General features: G+C 40.6%; 1 long non-coding RNA gene across 1 annotated transcript; it reads left to right on the forward strand.

Annotated features, from left to right (window-relative positions):
- Positions 1-363: 363 nt before the first annotated feature.
- LOC144609074 (uncharacterized) lies at positions 364-12,576 on the forward strand. The gene is made up of 3 exons (XR_013549275.1): positions 364-544; positions 4,657-4,788; positions 12,557-12,576. It is a non-coding gene; the product is annotated as an uncharacterized LOC144609074 (long non-coding RNA).
- The last annotated feature ends 6,758 nt before the right edge of the window (positions 12,577-19,334 follow it).

Consider the following 19,334-nt stretch of genomic DNA (forward strand, 5'->3'; position numbering starts at 1 on the left):
GATTTTCTTGGATAGAATTTATGATTCAATTTGAATTGACTGTGGATCGTTGGAGTCTGGTCATGTATTAAACTTTTTTAACCATCAATTGATGGGATTACCAGCAATTGGTCAAAGCCAGCAGCTGGATGCAGTTAAGTAAACTGGTCACTTCTGATATAGGTTCCAACCATTCTGAAAGGATGACGATAGCATCCTTGTAGTGTTTTTCCACTTGTTCAATTCATTCCAACGTGCTTGACAGGCAATGCAATACATTAGAAATGTGGGTGCTCTAATGTGGAGACTAATGCACACAGCGTGATCCCACAAATGGCGATGTTGGTTACCAGTTCATCTGTTTCATTTATAACAGATCAGAGATAATGATTATCCAGGATACCAGAGATAACTCTCAACTCCGATTCAAAATAACAAGGAATTACAATCAATGGGAGGAAAACAGGCTGTGGTTTAATATTTCAACAAAATGGAAGTATCTTCAGTAGTGCAGCACTCCATCAGAGTCTCCTGGATACATCTGACCAAGCCTCTTGGGACTCAGGTATGGAAAGTTACTTTGATTTGCATCCCTTTAAAATGGAGATTCTTTTCCTTGATTCTGAGACCTGGCTTCAATAGATAAAGAATCTAATCCTTTTGATTAATTTGCCTTTGTTACAATTACTTTTATGACATTCATAATGTGACTGATTTCCCTGAATTCAGTCCAGTGGTTTGTTAACCTGGTTTCCCCAGTCAACAAGCCTATTGTTATTCCCAGTAAACCTATCCAAGTATCACAGAGGCCTGACACTGTTTAACTGGCAACAAGCAGAAACACAAAATCACTGATCCATTGCTCCCCATTCTTGTAATGACACTGACTGAAAGAGCTGAAAGTTTACCATTGAATGCGCTGGGGGTCATGTCAAGTTTTACAATGTGAGCAGAAAGGAACTGACAAATTGTAATAGATTTTAACACGAAGCTAAAGAAAATATTTCCAGTTTCTTCAACTAATTAATTACAGCACAACTTCTGAAGAAACATAATTTTTTTAACATTTTGCCAACAGGAGAAATGGTTTAAAGAGTTCAACATTGAGAAGGTTGTTAAAGAACAAGGGGAAAAAGTGGACTCGATCAAAAACTCTGCTTCAGTCAAATCTGTGGTATACTGTATTAGCAATTAGTTGGTTGGTAGATTGGAATTGAGAAGATGGGAAGATGAGTGTGCATTATCAGGATGCAGTGAGGATGAAGAACGTATTGGTTGCACTATGTGGACCTGAAGGAGATAAAGGGAAATATTAGAACAGTAATGCAGTATTGCCCAAGTAATGTGATGGAGAGAAAGTGTTTAACAATGGTGGTTTTGAGACATAATCACATGCTGTTAAAAGGGTCGATCAGAGAATCTGGGACGCTTGAATAGGAGGATGGTGGATAGCTTCTCACACCTCAACTTCCATGACGTCTTCCTGGTAAACACTTGTCTACACACATTACTGCCGCGTTACAGCACATGACACCTTACCTCGTTATCTATTCCAAGAATCTCCCTGAATTGCGGTTTCCAAACCATAAGGTGGTTGGAGGGCTCGGGATGCTTTACTCATGAGAAGATACATTATTCACATATTCAGAATTCTTCATATATAACAATAAATGACATGTTCAAGGACGTCCAAAACAAGAAGTGCAGCTGAGGGGGGAAGATTCTAATCAGACCTAAGCACCATTAGAAGGAAGCTGAGTGGCACAAAGTGCAATGTAGGGCAGATTGATCAGTGAACTGAATCATATTTAAAAAGCACAGGAATCATTGGCTAGCTATTTGGAAGAGTGATCATTTGAGCAGAATTACAATTAAGGCTGATAAAGTTCACCTAATGAGTCTCTTCAAATTGCCCATGTTTCATAATGGGATGCAATAATGTACTGACACAAAGTGCTGGAGTAACTCAACGGGTCAGGCGGAATATCTGGAGAAAAGGATTAGGTGACATCACCAGTCCATGTTCTCCAGAGATGCTGCCTGGCCCGCTGCATTACTCCAGCACTTTGTGTCTTTGTTTGTAAATCTGCATCTACAGTTCCTTGTATCTACAATAATGTACTGGTGGTGTTACAGGACTAACTGCTTGTATTTTGAACTGTTGATCTTAAGATATTATTTCAAATCTCAACATGCACCAAGAGAATTTAAATTGAAGTAAATGCAGGATTTTTAAAAAAAAATGCATTTCTTAACAATGATAACCATAAAGTTACTGTTATGTAGCTACTAATGTCCTTCAGGGGAACGAGAGCAAGTCCTTTTCTGGTTGGATCTAGAGTATATGTGACTCCAGACTCACCTTTTTTGTTAACTCAGCTGCCTCCTCAATTCAGGAGCAAGTAGGGTAGATACTATGTGGTGGCATTGCCAAAGATGTGTACATCTAATGGTCATCATTGAATAACACACCAGTCCTTTAAATAATGGCAGAGCAGATCTGCCTATCCTGTCACAAAATACATGCTTCACCTGCCCTGTCTTTAAGCAATATATCCTCTCCCCTCTGCATGGAATCTAATTGCCAAGTCAATCTGATGGTAAATAGTCAAACAGGAACTAGCATGTAACAACTTTTCAATTATTATTTCCCAACATCATAAATATAAGCCTTTTGATTGCCACATTGCTGTAGCACCTCACACAGTGAAGTCTTTTTTCTATCACAATTTTCCTGCCCTCCTCCACAAACATTGCCAGTTCTGTGCTGAGCTTCAAAGGACGTTGGTGCTAGGAATGTAGCAATATTATGTCTCTATCAGAAGACTGCTGCTGATCCGACACCGTTGCTCCACCTTCCCACCTGATCCCCATATCCTTCAAATGCCTGTGTTGCAAACCCATGCCCCACAACTGAGCAGCCACAGACCACTGGGGAAAAACATTTACAACCTTCGAAGTGAGTCATTTCTCCCCAACCCAGTTCAGTGATACAGCATGGAAACAGACCCTCCGGCCCACCAGGTCCACGCCAACCAATGATCACCCAAGCACTAGTTCTATCCTGTACACTAGGGACAATTTACAAAAGCCGATTAACCTGCAAACCTGCATGTCTTTGGAATGTGGGAGGAAACCAGAGCACCCGAAGAAAACCCATGCGGTCACAGGGGTAACGTACAAACTCCATTAAGATAGCACCTGTAGTCAGGATCGAACCGGGGCCTTTGGCATTGTAGGGCATTAACTCTACCGCTGCCCAGTGCTAAATGTCCAGTACCTTATCCTCCTAGATCTAGATTCTTTCCATCTCAGTACTTTGTACATTCTGTCTGGTATCACAGCCAAGATCACACATTCACAGCTATTAGTGAATGTCCCAAAGCTTTTGTTTGTGTGTTTTGAGCAGGGTGGGGGGACAGTTTCATGCCATGTCCAAAAACCACTTGGGCTGAGCTACCAGCTTGTTCACTGGCTGGATGTCAGAAACTGTCAGCCTCAGAGGGAGTATTTGCCAGGAAATTCACTCAATAATGACAATGCTAAACACATTTATTGCAGCAGCTGAGTATTTCCTTCAGTTCCATTGAGGTAGTGTTATGAACCAGGGATGGATTTCTGAATAACTGTGCCTATAAACAGGACCCTAGCCACAAAATTGCCCAGAATTTGGCTCTGATATAAAGGGTTTAATTTTACAAAGGCCATATTTATTGATAAAACTGGTGATAGCCAGAGTGGAGATTGTGTCATTTCTTGTCCATCAATCATGACCATACTGATTGCCATAAGTGACTGAGATTTGCAACAGCTTCTGTTCCCTCAACCTTCAAACAAATTCTGTCATTTGGGCTATTTGACTGTTTATTTTTCAACCGATTGTTTGCTATTAATCATGCATCCTATCGCCTCTCCATCTTATTAGCTGATGTAGTATTGTCAATGAATATTCAATTGGTGAAGAGGTGCTCATTGTGAGATTTCACACAACAGGTGCATCGTTACCCAGTCTAGATCCCAGAATGCCTAACAGAGGTACAATGTTAATCACAAACAGTTCAAGATGGCGGCTCACCCACGCACTTCTCAAATGGAAGAGGAATGGGCAATAAATAGTCGCCTTGTACAGATTCCCAGGACGAATACAGGTCTGGCAATTCACTCACCAAGGTCAAAGTGTGCATTGGTGACCTTTGTGCCTAAGTTGCCGCTCCGTGCTCCTGCCAGACAAGACCTCTCACCTTGATAGTCAGGTTCTCTAAGGTGTAGCTAAGAAGGTCGTATAAATTTGGCAATGAACGTATAACCTCCGGGAATGCCGGATGGAGTTTTGAAAAGAAAATGTTTTGTAAATATTTATTTCTGGAATAAAGTATTTTTTGATATATAAAAAAAAAAGTAGCTAAGAAAGGTATTGACACAATCACAGCAAGACCACTCTGAAGTACATTGATAGATAGGTAGCAGTTCCAAAGCCAGCAACAGTTAGCACAATCCAGGCTTCCCAACCTGGAGGCCAATTAAACCGAATTTGGGCATTGCAGTAGAATGTGTAGTCGGTGCAATAAAGTGAATTGGCAACAGGGGGTTTAAAGTTCGAGGGAACTCCTCCCTCTCTGGCCACGTTTGCTGTCACTTGCTCCAGTTTCTCCTCATGAGACTTATTGTCGATGGCAGGTCCAATGGCAGTTCCATAATGTACTGAGCTATGGGACTGGCTACTAGCTCCTCTTCCATCTGCCAGCAACAGCTTGCATATTCGGCCCAGTCCAATTCATCTGGATGGAAGAGCTGACTCACACCAAAATGGTAACTGGTTTATGTTGATCAATGTTAATGATGTGCGTGAATTTATAACACTTTAATGGGTTTAAAGAGAAATTAATATTTTCAATATTTTAATTTTTTTAAATTAAAGCCAATTAAAGTTACTGATCTTAAAACCTGTTTTTTTTCCCACCAATGAAGTGAGTGGGTGACATGGCAATCTAATTAATGCATGTGAACACACAACAGCAATTAACAGGCCATCTCCTGGCAGCTTTTGGTATAAAGTTGGTGTCATGTGTCTACCACATTTGCCTGCTTAACAATAATTACTGTATTGCAAAAGGTAATTAGTTATATTTCAGATGATTTAAGAATGCCAGAAAGATGTTTTGCACATTTAAGCTTTTTATGCTTCCTTTTGCATTCCTCAACCTTGCTTCTCAGCAGGATTTCCTGAGCTTCTATCTAGCCTATTTCTTTGGGGTTTTCTCCTTATGGCGCAGTGCAAGGCAGGTTAGAAGCCCAATAAGTTTTTTTAGCTCTTGGTTTCCCCCCTTTCTTGTGCTTTGGTTAAAATGGTGCTTCTCGCCTTTTTTGGAGGCAATTCCTTTTACACAAGTCTTTAAAATCCAACTGGTTATAAGTTCTGCTTATCGACACAAAATGCTGGAATAACTCAGCAGTGGAATAACTCAGTGGAATAACAGGCAGCATCTCTGGAGAGAAGGAATGGGTGCCATTTCGGGTCGAGACCCTTCTTCAGACTAGAGTCTGGGGAAAGGGAAACAAGAAATATAGATGGTGAAGTAAAGCGATATTGAACAAATGAATGAAAGATATGCAAAAAAGTAACAATAATAGACTCAGGAACAGCTTCATCCCCAGGGCCATAGCTGCTATGAACCGGTCCTGCTGAGCCGGATGGCCACAACGCATAGATCAACTTGCACTTTACCCTGTCCAAAACTGTTACAACTGTTCGTTTCGTTGGGTTGCTGCTGTCTAAATTACCTAAATTAGTGCATCGTATGGGAGGCGCATTCCCAATCTCGTTGTACCCCTGGGTACAATGACAATAAAGATATATTGTATTGTATTGTATTGTATTGTATTGTAAAGGCCATTGTTAGCTATTGCTAGGTGAGAATGAGAAGCTGGTGCGACTTGGATGGGGGAGGGATGGAGAGAGAGATGAGCTTCTGCTTATCTTTGGCTCCGCCCTTCTGCCTTATTCATCATTAGCAATCTTGATCGGAGGAGAATCTCTCACCACCCAGTTATTAATGCCTTCACGAGGCAACTCAACTTTGTCTATTAAATCCTAACCCCCATTAGCGCACTAATGAGACTGAGCATGAATTAGGCCTCCATCAACTGTAGATCGTTTTCAAACATCTCATACACGACTGGACCTGATCATCTTTGTGGGATAACTTGTATATCTTTGGTTGCAATCTTTTTCCCTCTCTTGCTCCTTTTGACTATTCTCACCCTCTACCCTTTTCTAGCCTTTTCCCATTTTGATCACAGTTAACTTATTCCTTGAATATGGATGTTACTGGTAAGGCGAGTATTTAGAATCATAGTCACATAGTTAAAGTCAGACAGCCCAGAAAGAGGCTCTTTGGTCAACCATGTCCATGTTGGTCATTAAGTACTAATCCTATTTCTTAGTACTTGGTTGGAAGTTGATTATGTCTTAGCGGTTCAACAGTTCATCAGTTTTCTTTCTTAAATGCTGTGAAAGTACTTGCCTCCATGACCTTCTCAGGCAGTATGTTCCAGATTGCAACAACTCTTTAAAAAAAATCTTCCAAGGATCCCCTCTAAACCACAGTGCAAATGTCAGAGGTTGCATGTGCATGTTTAAGTGTATGTGGGTGGCAGTGTGGTGCCTTGTGTGCGAATCTGAGGGTGTGTAAGAATGTCTGTGGAGGCGAGTATGGATATGAATTGGATTTTTTTTTCTGAAAGAATATGTACGAGCGACTGAATGTGTTAGACTGTGTATGCACACGAGTTTGTGTTTATGCATGTGAACAAAAGTGCGATTGTGTGTGTGAGGAAATTTGTAATTGTGATCTTCGAAACCTTGTGGTCTATTAATGCTGTGTACAAAAGACTGCTAGCGTGCGTGAGTTTGAGTGAAAGTGTGAGCCTGTGTTTTCATGTGTCTGTGAGAGAGGGAAAAACTGTTAGACTGTGTGAAAGTAAGCGTGAATGTGAAATCTCCAATTTAACACTAAATTCCAAGATCTGAAAATTGGTCAAGTTTTATCTGAAATATCTTTATTAAGTTCAGGGTTTCAGGGGTGAGGCACTTTAAACTCACAATTGCCACAGAGATACAATAGTTGTCTGTGGCATTTGGAATTGTGGCGCTCGTCTGTGCCGCCTATCTCCAGTGGATGGTGCTTCCTGACTCGACTCTCAGTGTAATACCCTGTCATTAAAGAATGCCAGATGTTTGAAAGGGTTTTTATGGAACTATTTTGCTTTCTCTAACTTTATTCTGAATTTAAGAGCCTACGATTAACATTCTCGTAACCATCTAAGTAATAAAAAAAACGGAGTTTTGAAACAATCTGCTCAGTCTTTCAATTAGCTCTCCAAATAGCTCAAAGTAAGCCCTGCCCAACAAGCACTCTTACCCCTGGAACGGACTGAGAAGAGATTTACATAAGCTTACAGCACAGAAGCAGGTCGTTTGGGCCATTTGGTCCATGCTGGAGTGTACACTCAACACAGAGCTTCTTCCATCTTGCTTCATCACACTCTGCCACGTCCTATTCATTCCTCCTGTTTTACTCTGCTTCCTCTTACTGTATGTTAACTCTGCCTTTTCTTATTGTAGCAAGTTCTGTACTCCCATTGTTCTCTGCTAGAGACTTCTCTTTAATTTATCACTGGTTTTTTTTGTGACTCCAGTTTTGCACCTTTAGCAGCGATTCAGTTTGTCACAATTGTGTGTTGCATGTTCCTGAGTTCAAACCCCATTCCAGAGACATGAAGACACAAATCTCCAGTGATTTTTCAATGGAGGGTGTTTCGGTTTAACGTACATCTACGTCACTGATTTGAAATAGTCCCTGCAGCAACTTCCATTCTCACCCCCTCCTTGATTTCTAAAAGAGTGAATGAGGATAAACCATTACCCCTTGATGGATAAGTGGAGGGTCAACAGTTTAAAACAGAATTAGGTGCACATACTGCTTTGCCTCAGCATCTGTGTACAATTATTAGAGCTTTAAGAGAACCATAGATAGTGACATTTCCTGCATCATGATCATCAAGGAAGAGGAGATTAGGGAAAGAAGGGTGGAGAAGTTGTCACATGGATCTCTACAGCAAAGAAGTCAGAAAAATTAAGACCTTAAAAATTAGTTCTGTTTCACTTTCCGTAGATACTGACTTAGCAGTGAGGAGTTTCCAGCATTTTTTGTGTTTATCTCAGATTTCCCGCATTTGCAGTTTTTTTGATTTCTTGCTATAGTTCCACTCCTGATAGGTTGATCTGACACTAGACCATGTTTATCGTTCATCTCTAGTTTCCCAAGAATCAAAACTATTGGTGAGTGGAGAGTCCTTATGTACCACGCTAAGTAAAGATGGCAGACTTTCCTCGTAGGATATCAATGATGCAATGAATTTTTAATGACAATCCAGTAGTTTCACCATCATGCTATAATTATATTTAGTTATTTAAATTTAAATTCCCCAGTTACCCTTGGTGGATTTGAACTCATTTCACTGGATCCATAGTGCAGATTTCTGGCTGTTAATTCAGTGATTTGGCCACTCGGTCACCTTGCCTTGTATCTTTGCAGTACCCGGAGGGGCTATGATCTTGTTAAAGTGCACTGGCTTCCATCAATGGGTAACACTGTGCAAAGTTGAATGATCCCTGATGGATATTGGATGATAAATACATCTGCTGGCTGGATGGGGAACAGTTTCCATGTCATCGACACTTCCTGCATCATGATCTTCAGCCTGAATTCTGAGGGATAAAATGACAGTATTTCTTCCAACACTGTCCTTTTGATCTCGTTGCTTCCCAGTCTGAACATGTTTTTTATTTAAATATTAATTCTTCAAAGAAAAAATGTACTATAAGGTTAGTGAGTAGTGATAACTGGGACTGCGATTCTGACAACAGTGGAACACAATCCCTTTGATCTGCCTAAATCTGGATAATTTGAACTGACAGTACCCACTCTTGGTACACATCTCTTTTCCTGTCTCTTCTTTTTGACTTTACGAATAAGCACTGATTCTCCAGTGCAGTAAGTGTCTTAATTCCTCCTTCTCATTTTAAAGCAAATGGCCAATAATTTCAGGGGCAGGCATGTTGTTTATTTCCCTTCCCATGTTTAGTTGAGGTCAGGATGAACGCATTTGGTCCACAATCACCAACAAGATGTAAAGAGTACGCCCTCTTTTATTAAAGCCAGATGCACTCCCGCCTCCCAACCCCCTCCCAGAGATAAAGAAGGTGGCTGGCGGCCTCTCAGCCATGGCTGATTCTGTGCGTGCTTTGGGGTCTGAGAGAAAGTGGGAGGAGAGTGTGTGTAATAGAAAATGATAAAAGGGAGGGGGGGGGGAAAGAGAGAGAGAGAGAGAGAGAGAGAGAGAGAGAGAGAGAGAGAGAGAGAGAGAGAGAGAGAGAGAGAGAGAGAGAGAGAGAGAGAGAGAGAGAGAGAGAGAGAGAGAGAGAGAGAGAGAGAGAGAGAGAGAGAGAGAGAGAGAGAGAGAGAGAGAGAGAGAGAGAGAGAGAGAGAGAGAGAGGAGAGAGAGAGAGAGAGAGAGAGAGAGAGAGAGATGAGAGAGAGAGAGAGAGAGAGAGAGAGAGAGAGAGAGAGAGAAGAGATGAGAGAGAGAGAGAGAGAGAGAGAGAGAGAGAGGAGAGAGAGAGAGAGAGAGAGAGGAGGAGAGAGAGTGTGTGAGTCAGTCATTGAGTCATTTATTGCAATTAAATCTGGATTGCTTTTTTTCATTGCAAAAAGCTTAATATTATAGACAAGGTAATCAATGCCCAGTTTAATTATTTTTGTTTGCAATTTATTTTGGGTTATACTTAAGTGTTTTATCCAACTTGCAAAGTTCAAATATAAACTGATTCATAAAAGCCGTTGTTGCTGTAACACTCAGCAGAACTGAGAGGCTTCACACTGTGCTTTACAAGTCTGGGCAGAACACTCCACGACACTTGGTCCATGAATATCCTAACCTTAAACATTCTCATCTTCACGTTCAAATGCATCCATGTTATATCTAAAAACCTTCCAGCTCCCTTCTGCTCAGTTCCCTTCCATATCATATTCACTACATGGTTTGTAATTTGAACAAGATTTGTATGTTTCCACTTCAATAGCCTCAAGGAGTTGTACAATTAATAGAGCATCTGCCTCACATCCTGAGTGACCCAAGTTCAATCTTCACCTCCAATGCTGTCTATGTGGAGCTTACTGTTCTCCCCGTGATCTTCTGGGTTTCCTCTAACATCCCAAACAAGTGTGTGGTTTGATAAATTCATTTGCCACCGTAATTACCCTTTTGTGCAGATGAGTATCAGAAACTGGGGAAATGGATGGAATTCTAAGCAGAATAGATTACAGAGAAAAAATTGTGGCAAATGGGATCACCTTGAGAGTTGACATTGCCTCCTATGTAATTGGGAAATATGGATGCATCCACAACTGTAAACCAAGTGTTAGCAGTCTGTTTAATCCACAAAATGTATTACAGCTCAAGCCAGTTTGTGTCAAGGATTTATAGATGGTGGACAGAAGGCAAATTATCACCCATCTATCAGCAACCTGACTAGAATTAGGGCCTTGTGTGCCTTTATTGGATTTAATAAGTTCACTGTGGAGGTTTCCTCAGGTAAAATTAAAGTTCAGCCAATTCAAGCTTGACCCAACAAGATCATGACCATGCAAACCTAATTTGGCTGATCCAATCCCAACCTGACACCAGCGGTGTGAATCTGGATCCAACATGACCTGATCACAGCATATCCAGAACTCAGCTCAAACATAACCAATCCAAACCCAACCTGAACATCTAAACCTGACCAGGGCGAATCTCAACATAATTGGATCGAGCCAATCTGAAAACCAACCTACCACAGCCAACAAACTCATTTACTGCAACAACTAATCTATGGAGCAGATGGTTGTGTTTGAAGCAAGGAGTAATTCGGGTATAAATGTTTTGTTTTGTCCACACACTGTCTGGGCTTATTTTAGCCAAGGCAATAATTAATCAGATTGTATCGTTGGGACTATGCTGGCTTTGCACTGATGAGCAGCACAACCAATTTACTTTCAATGATTGAGATTGGCTTCAGTTTATAGCGCTGTCATCTCTGATGGTGTTCCAACATGTGTATGCTTGACATCAGGTGGCAACGCACTTGGAACTAGGTCAGAAGGATATGGCCTAAGGCCGAGATCCAATGTAAAAAGATTGGATGGCATTGTTGCAAGTTTCACCAGTGACCTGGCCAACATCATCCCTCAAACCCGAAACACAGGTCACACCTGTGCGTAGAAAACCATTGGAACAAAATGGCTAACTGTATAACAATAGAATTTACTGCACAAAAAAAAAGCCATTTATCTGGTTTTCTGCTGCAACTTCACTCAGGTGGTCTTGCATCAGGAGCAAAATCTTTTGTTCTTATCCGACACAAAATCATTGAGCTGCAGATTTGTTGTGACACAGGCCTTTCTGCCAAATGAATCTATCATGCCTCCTCATAGATCAAACTGCAGTCCCAATCCTGCTGCTCATTCTCAATAGCTCTGCAAATTATTCTCCCTCAAGTGCCTATCCATTTCTCTACTGAAGCGGTGGATTAATCAAGAATCACCAGCTCTAAAGGAAGTGGATTACAGAATATCACAAAATGCTGGAGTAACTCAACAGGTCAGGCAGCATGACCTGCTGCGTTACTCCAGCATTTTGTGATACCTTCGATTTGTACCAGCATCTGCAGTTATTTTCCTACACGGATTACTGAATATAATTCTTTCTGTGTCAAAATAGTTTATTTTTCCTTCTTCTTGTTTCTTTTCCATGAAATTTTTGCTCTCTGATCCTTGAATCACCATTTACTTACCAGCCTAAACCAGTCACAACCTTGTACACATCAGTTAAATCTTCTCTTACCTTCCTTCGCTCCAAGGAGAACAATTCCCAGTTTCCCCAGTCTAACACTACAGCTGAAATCCCTTGTCCCCAGAATTATCTTGTCATTTTCTTCCACATACTCTTCAGGGCTTTCACATGCTTCCTAAAATGTGATGATCAAACATTGTGACCTAAGTGTTTCACATGGGTTCAATACATGTGCCTTTTGGTGTTTTTTGTCTCAATCACTCCAAATGGAAATTAATTCCACATTCGCCCACTGTCTGAAATTCATACTCAACCTACTGTAATACAGGGGAGAAATCCCCCTTCTTCACTTTGCTGCCTCACTCTGTCCCCAACCCCAATTCCATCTCAAAATCATGCCATAGGATATCTTACATCTGCTTGAGTGGGTAGATGGTGCTTTTGAGTTAACTTCTTTCAGTGGTGAACAGAACCAGGTGCTGATCGCAGGTGGCTGCCAATGAATGTCACAACTTCCACATTACTTAAAAAGACAAACTCCAGCTGCTAAATAATTGTGCCCAAAATACCATGTACTACATGTTCTCATTCATCTCCTCAAGCACATCTGTTGCCAACTTGTGCTGTGTTCCTGCTTTAGCGTGAGATGTTTAACTGAGTAGCTCTTTGCGTTCCCAAATAGATCCGTGGAATTAGGTCAAAGAGTCATGCGTTCCCTTGAAGCAGACCGAGCAAGATTCACCTCTCAATCAACATCACCGAAAACTCAGTAACTTAAAACATAATTTTTAACTTATCTCAGCTCTGATGATGGATCGCCAACTTAAAATATAAACTCTGTTTCTCTATCCACAGATGCTTCCTGACCTGCAGAACATTTCAGGTATATTCTAGTATTATTTCATTAAAATTAAATTACCTGGTCCTCAACACTTTCCTTTTTCAGGGAGTTTACTGAACACAGATGGCTGCTGCATATCCTGCATTATATCAACGAACTATTTTGGGACATCCAGAGATTGTGAAAGGAGTATTGGGTGTGAAGGGGATCACAGGACATGGGATTAATAATGAAAAAGGAGCATTGATTGAACACAGAGCATATGGAACTATGGAACAGAAATACAAGTCAAGAAGCAGAGATCACAAATTCAGAATAAGGGATACATCTTTTAGAATTGAGAGAACAAATTATTTTCATCTAGAGGGTGGTGAATCTTTGGAATTCTCCACCCTGGAGAGCTCTGTAGCCTCAGTCACTCAATTAATTCAAAACTGAGGTAGATTAATTTATGGATATTAATAAACTAAAGCAAATAGAACAGGAAAATGAAGTTGAGGTAAATGATCAGCCATGATCTTAATGGACTGGCAGAATAGGCTCAAAGGGCCAGACTGTCAAATCCTTGTTCTTAAATATCTGTGATCAACACTCAGTAAATTTTCCAAATAGCAGCAGAATATTCATTACCTACGTTGTGCAAAGTTGTCAGCTTTATGCTGTGATACTGTCTCTTTATGGTTTGTGGTGTGTTTTATGCTTCAATACTGTCTTTTAACTTCTTGTGATGTATTTTACTTGCTGCCCTCTCTAGGATGTATTTTGAGGGTCCTGGCTGTGATCAGCATTGTCTCACAGTCCTTGATAGATGGGGCTCTATTGCTCAATCACGATGCTTTAGTCACAGGAGAGGGAGGACTGAGGCGGTGAGGGCCAGAGGGCAGGGTGTGAGTGAGTGAGGTGCTCGGATAGTGGCAGGGGAAAATCGGTGCAGGTACCACCTTAGATCGTATACCTCCTATTTTCTCTTGTTGGTGAAATGGATCCAGAAAGATTCAGAGACCCTGTTAGCTCCTGCTGGCTTCCAGTTACATAAGGGAGGTACTATTGTTTCATCATACTCTGGCCTAGTTGGCCACTCTCTCATCTCTGATTCACCACATTATGGATTCAAATCCCACTCCAAAAATGAGTAAAGATACATTTAGGCTCAGTGCAGTGTGTGAGAGTGCTGTTGTCGTTGATGTTGGTTTTTCTGACAGAATATCAAACAAAGGCCAAGTCGACTCTCTCAAGTAGTCATAGAAGAACCTGTGACTCTACTTCAAAGAAGAGCAGAAGAATATTTCCTGGATTATATCTATTCCTAAGGTTCAAATATTATAGTTTTTATTTTGGGCTCAGTTCTGGACTGTTTTTCATTGTTTATTAGCATTTGGCAAAATCAAGTATTTTTGGTTAATAAACTAAACTTAAGCCAAGAGATGCATCAATGTGCAGTTTTGAAAAAGCACAACTAAACTGAAGTAGGTGATCGTAATATGAGCTGTACATTCAAAAACACTTTAATGCTATAGTTCACTCTTATCTGCATCATCATCACACTGATCAGTGAGTCCCACAAATAACTGGGGTTGGTCAGCAATCTGTATGAACATTTTGAACGCCAAGTGCAGAAAAGTGAAAGGAAATGTAAAAACTGTATTGCAGATTGAATGTTGATCGGTAAAAATTATTGTTGATTAAAACTCAATTCAAGCCTCATTAATTTTCCCAGCAACATCACAAAAAAAAGTTATCAGGCATTACCTCAATGCCATTTGTGGGAACTTGTGTTTCTTTACTGATCACAAACAAAAATACTGCATTGGATATAATGGGCTTAGGGTGGTTTTGAAAAGGATGTGAAAGGTGCTACATAGATTCTTCACTCCTTTAAGTAAAGCACACTTCAAGAGAAAATTACAATTCTTAGAGTATCCTTCTTCCTTTCCTTGATGATGCCCATCTCTATCATAGAAGCACAAAATGTGCTAATGATTCTCAGATTTATTGTGTCTAAAAATTGACTGAATCATTAACTTTCCCGTCCAGACTATGTCTAATTGGGTGGAATAAAATAATTCTGTAAACTGAGAAGAGGCACTGATTGTATGCATACTGTTTACCCTATGAAGTTCATATGAACGAGGAATTTCATTTCATCCTTGTGTAAATGACAATAAACCAATCTGAATCTGAATCAGTTAGAACAAAAGAAGATAAGAGGGCTATAATGGAATGTAAAGAACAGGATATGTAAAACTAAAAGATTTTTAATATTTGCCTTAAAATCTTTCCTACTTTAATAACAAGAAGTAAGTAAGTGATTTTGACCACACGGCAATGCATTTTATTGTTCTTGCAGAGTTTAGTACCAAGTGAAAAATGCAGCCTACATCTGTATCTAACTTCAATCTGCCCATAAAACGTAGGAAAATGCTTGTTAATGCCTGGCCTCTCATAGCTAAGGGAGTTTGGCAAGATGGTTTAAGGAAGATTCACAACAATAACGAGCTGGCTCTTGCAAGCTTTCTGCCACATCAGAGAGAGATGTTTGTACCATCACATCTTTTATACAAGGCCCAGTGGATGCACTTGGGGAATTCTGTTTTGTGTCACAGGCTCAATCAAGTTGACATGTATTCTGAGGCCATCCCAAGTTTAAAGTAAGTACTTGGGCTTTAGTTTAGTTTCGAGATTCAACGGGGAAACAGGCCCTTCGGCCCACCAGGTCTGCGCCGACCAGCGATCCCTGCATATTAACACTATCCTCCACCCACTAGGGACAATTTTTACATTTATCAAGCCAAATAACCTACAAACCTGCACGTCTTTGGAGTGGGGGAGGAAACCCAAGATCTCGGAGAAAACCCCGCAGGTCACGGAGAGAACGTACAAACTCCGTACAGACAACACCCATAATCGGGATCAAACCCGGGTCTCCGGCACTACATTCGCTGTAAGGCAGCAACTCTACCGCTGCGCCACTGTGCCGCCACAGGGCTTCTTCTACACTCCCTGTGCAGCAAGATCATAAGCAAGTTTATGAACATGTGCTCCCAAAACCAGGTACAAAGGGAAAGGCATCCCTGTGTTTGAGGAAACCACAAACTGCTCACAGCCAGTTGTGCAATATATCTGAACAAGGCGAAAGGTGATAATTTGCCCCACATTACAGTACTGAAGATAAAGTCCTCCTCAGTTTAACCTTTCCTCTCAAATATCTCTCCATGTCTCCCCTGACCAGTGCAGTTTGTCGGTAAAGCCAAACAAGAGCATTGCAGTTAGACCTATTTTGAAATGTAAGATTTCGAAGAGATAGAGTGAAGATTCTCAAGAACAATACCAGTTGATATATTTTGATACGTAAAAAAACCTGTAATGGGGCTTGACAGAGAAGATATAGGGTTAATGTTTTCCCTCAGCTTGGATATCCACACCAGAGACCACAGTCCCAAAATAATGGATTGGCCATTTAAGACAAATGTGAGAAATCTCTTCATGCTGATGGTAGTAAATCATTTGGAGCTTTCTATCCAAAAGACATATGGAGGCTCAGTTGTAAAGAATATTCAAGAAAGAGATCAGTAGATTTTTGGAAATCAAGAGATATGGGGTTAGAGTAAGAAAGTGAGCCGAGGTGAAAGATCAGCCATAATCTCAATGATAGTGGAGCAGGGGATAGGGGCTAAATGGCATACCATTGCTTCTCTTTCTTATATCCTTATTTTGGGTGGATCTTGGATAAGTGCACAGGTCTAACCACAATAATATCCAGAGAACATCAACAACATCCAGACAAAGGTGTGGATATCAACCTAGTTTAACAGAATAGTGCACCAATACATGATGTTCTCATCATATATAACATATATATTTACTGAATTTATCATGGTCCATAACCACGTGACTAGCACATTATACAAAATACACGAAAGCCAAGAATGAAAGGCTATAGTTCCTAATGTAAACCCATAACATCTGGAGGTCTTTTAGCCAGAACAGTCTATTCAGTTAACAATTAAATATTTTTAAAGTTGTCAAATCTTTGAATGAAAGAAGATTAAATTGGATTTTTTTGGTAAAGAAAAAAGTGGCATTCTCTTCAGGGTGTCCCAAAACATTTATAGCCAATTTAGTCCTTCTCAAAAGTTATCAGTTGCAATGTAGAAAATCCAGCAACAATTTCTGCACCACAACCTCACACACATACAATGGAAAACAAATTAAACTACAGACGTTAGAATATGAAACAAGACAGAAATGCTGAAAGAACTCAAGCAACATTTGTGGAAAGAGAAACAGTCAACATCTCAGCTCAGTAACTCTTCCTCAAAACTGGATAACAGTGGAGGGTTTACAATTTACAAAGTAGAGCTGTGGGGAGAATTGAAGTTTTGGACAAAAGGCTAAATGGAGACATGTTAAGACGACTATATGCACTGACTGCTAACAAGGCATTTTAATGAAACACTGTGAGAAAGGGACATAAGCATGATAATGAGGAACAAGGTGAAAGCAGTTTACTTTAAATTGGATAACTCAAGGCTTGTTCTCAAAGGTTGCAATGTGCCAAGATGGGAGATAAGATATTGTTCTAGTTTACACTGGGCTTCACTATGACAATGGAGGAGTCCACGGAAAGACAGGTTGCAAACGGATTGGCATTGCGCATAGAACAGGGAGGCTCAGAGTCACTCTACGATCTGAGCACAGCAATCACTTAGTCTGCGTTTGCCTTCTCCGGTGTAGGGTAGACCACACACTCTGAATATTGAATGCAGTAGATTACAACGAAAGAAATCCCAGTAAATCACTGCTTTACCTGAAATGATTGTTTGGGCCCCTACATGATGGGAAGAGAAAAGACGAATGGAGAGATGTTGCATCTCCTGCAGTTGCAAGGGGGAGCACCATGAGATAGTGAGTGGGGATGGAATAGTGGATCAGCAAGTTAGAAAGTGAGTGGTTCCTCCAAAATGCAGAAAGTGTGACCTGTCAAGGTAAGTGACAGAAATTGTGAAGAATTGCACTATGGAGATCCATCTTAGTAAATGTTGATTGAGGGAAAAATATTGGCTGGAAAAAACCCCAGAAAATGGTGGAGGTTCTCAGCTTCTGCAGGGAGTCAAACAGTTCACTTTTCATATTAATGATCTTTCAACAGAACTGGAAAAGTGAGAAAACAAGCATATTTTAAATTACAGACAGAGGGAGGGTGAGAGAACTGAGGAAGTGCCTGTGATAGGGTGGAGGCCGAGATTGCCCAGGAGACAGAAATCCTGTTGGCGCCATGCAAGACGGGATGATGGGTGCTTGTAAATCATAGCTGGAATGTATAGTAGATTGTAAATAGAGGGAAATTAGTGAGGGCAGTAGAGAAGATAAAAACACCATGGAACTGTGAGATACAAAACACAGTGGCAGGAAATCTGAAATAAAAACAAATGCTCTAAATACTCCAGCAGGTCAGATAGCACGCGAGAAGAGAAAAAAATCTGAGTAAATGTTAGAGGTGAATGGCCTTTTCTCCTAATTGGCTAATTCTGACACGAAGTGGAAAGGCAGGTTATCTGAATTTTTTTACTGAGTCCTAATGGCTGGAAGACACAAGGAACTGTAGATACAGGTTTACTGAAAAAAGACATAATGTGCTGGAGTAACTCAGCATGTCAGACATCAGGTCTTGAGAATATCGATAGGAGACTTTATGTTGGGACCCTTCTTCAGTCTGAAGAAATGTCCCAACCAGAAACATTGCCGATTTATGTTCCCCGGAGAGGCTTCCTGACCCGTTGAGTTACTCCAGCACTATATGCCTCAAGGCTGGAAGTTCTGTTCTTCAAAGTTATGATGGGCTTCATTGGAACAATGTAGGAGACAGCAGATATGTTAGAGTTGAACGTGGGATAGAGATTTTGTGACTACTGGGAGCTGAGGGTCATTCTTTCAGACTGAATAGCCACACCGTGCAAAACTATCACGTGAACTGCATTTGGTTTCTCTAATATGGAGGAGACTGCACTGTGAGCGGCGAATGCAATACACTAAATTGGAAGAAGTGCTAGTGAATCATTGCTATACATGGAAGGACTATTTGAGTCCCTGGATATTGGTGAGAGAAGAGGTAAAAAGATTTGTGTTCCAACTCCTGTCGTTCCATGGCTACTGCAAAAATATGGAGACTTAGTTGAAAGCACAGTCAACTATGGCAGAGGGGAAGCCATTGTAAAGGAAAATGGAAGAGTGTTTCTAAGATGTCTACCAGAATTGACAGGTCTCTCAACCTCATCTACTCCAATTTTGGCACAGAGCATTACCATAAAAGTAACTTTAAGCTTCCAGCCTTTCACTGTAATTCTCCACCCCCCTCTCATTCTGACCCCTATGTCTTTGGTCTCTTGAATTATTCCAGTGAATCTCCACTTAAGTTCAAGGACAAAGTCTTGTCTTCCTTTGGATTCAACAATTTCAGATAACTTGTTTTACTGATTGTGTCAAAACTGGGCAGATCTGACGTAAAATTATTCACTTGGAAAATTAACTCAGTTTTTTGCTTTCCACAAATACTTCCTGATCTGCTGAGTATTTTAGATTTTCAGCTGCGACTGTGTTTTGCATCTCACAGTCCCAGCAT

The sequence above is a fragment of the Rhinoraja longicauda genome, chromosome 33 (assembly GCF_053455715.1).
Source record: "Rhinoraja longicauda isolate Sanriku21f chromosome 33, sRhiLon1.1, whole genome shotgun sequence".
Classification (NCBI taxonomy): domain Eukaryota; kingdom Metazoa; phylum Chordata; class Chondrichthyes; order Rajiformes; family Arhynchobatidae; genus Rhinoraja; species Rhinoraja longicauda.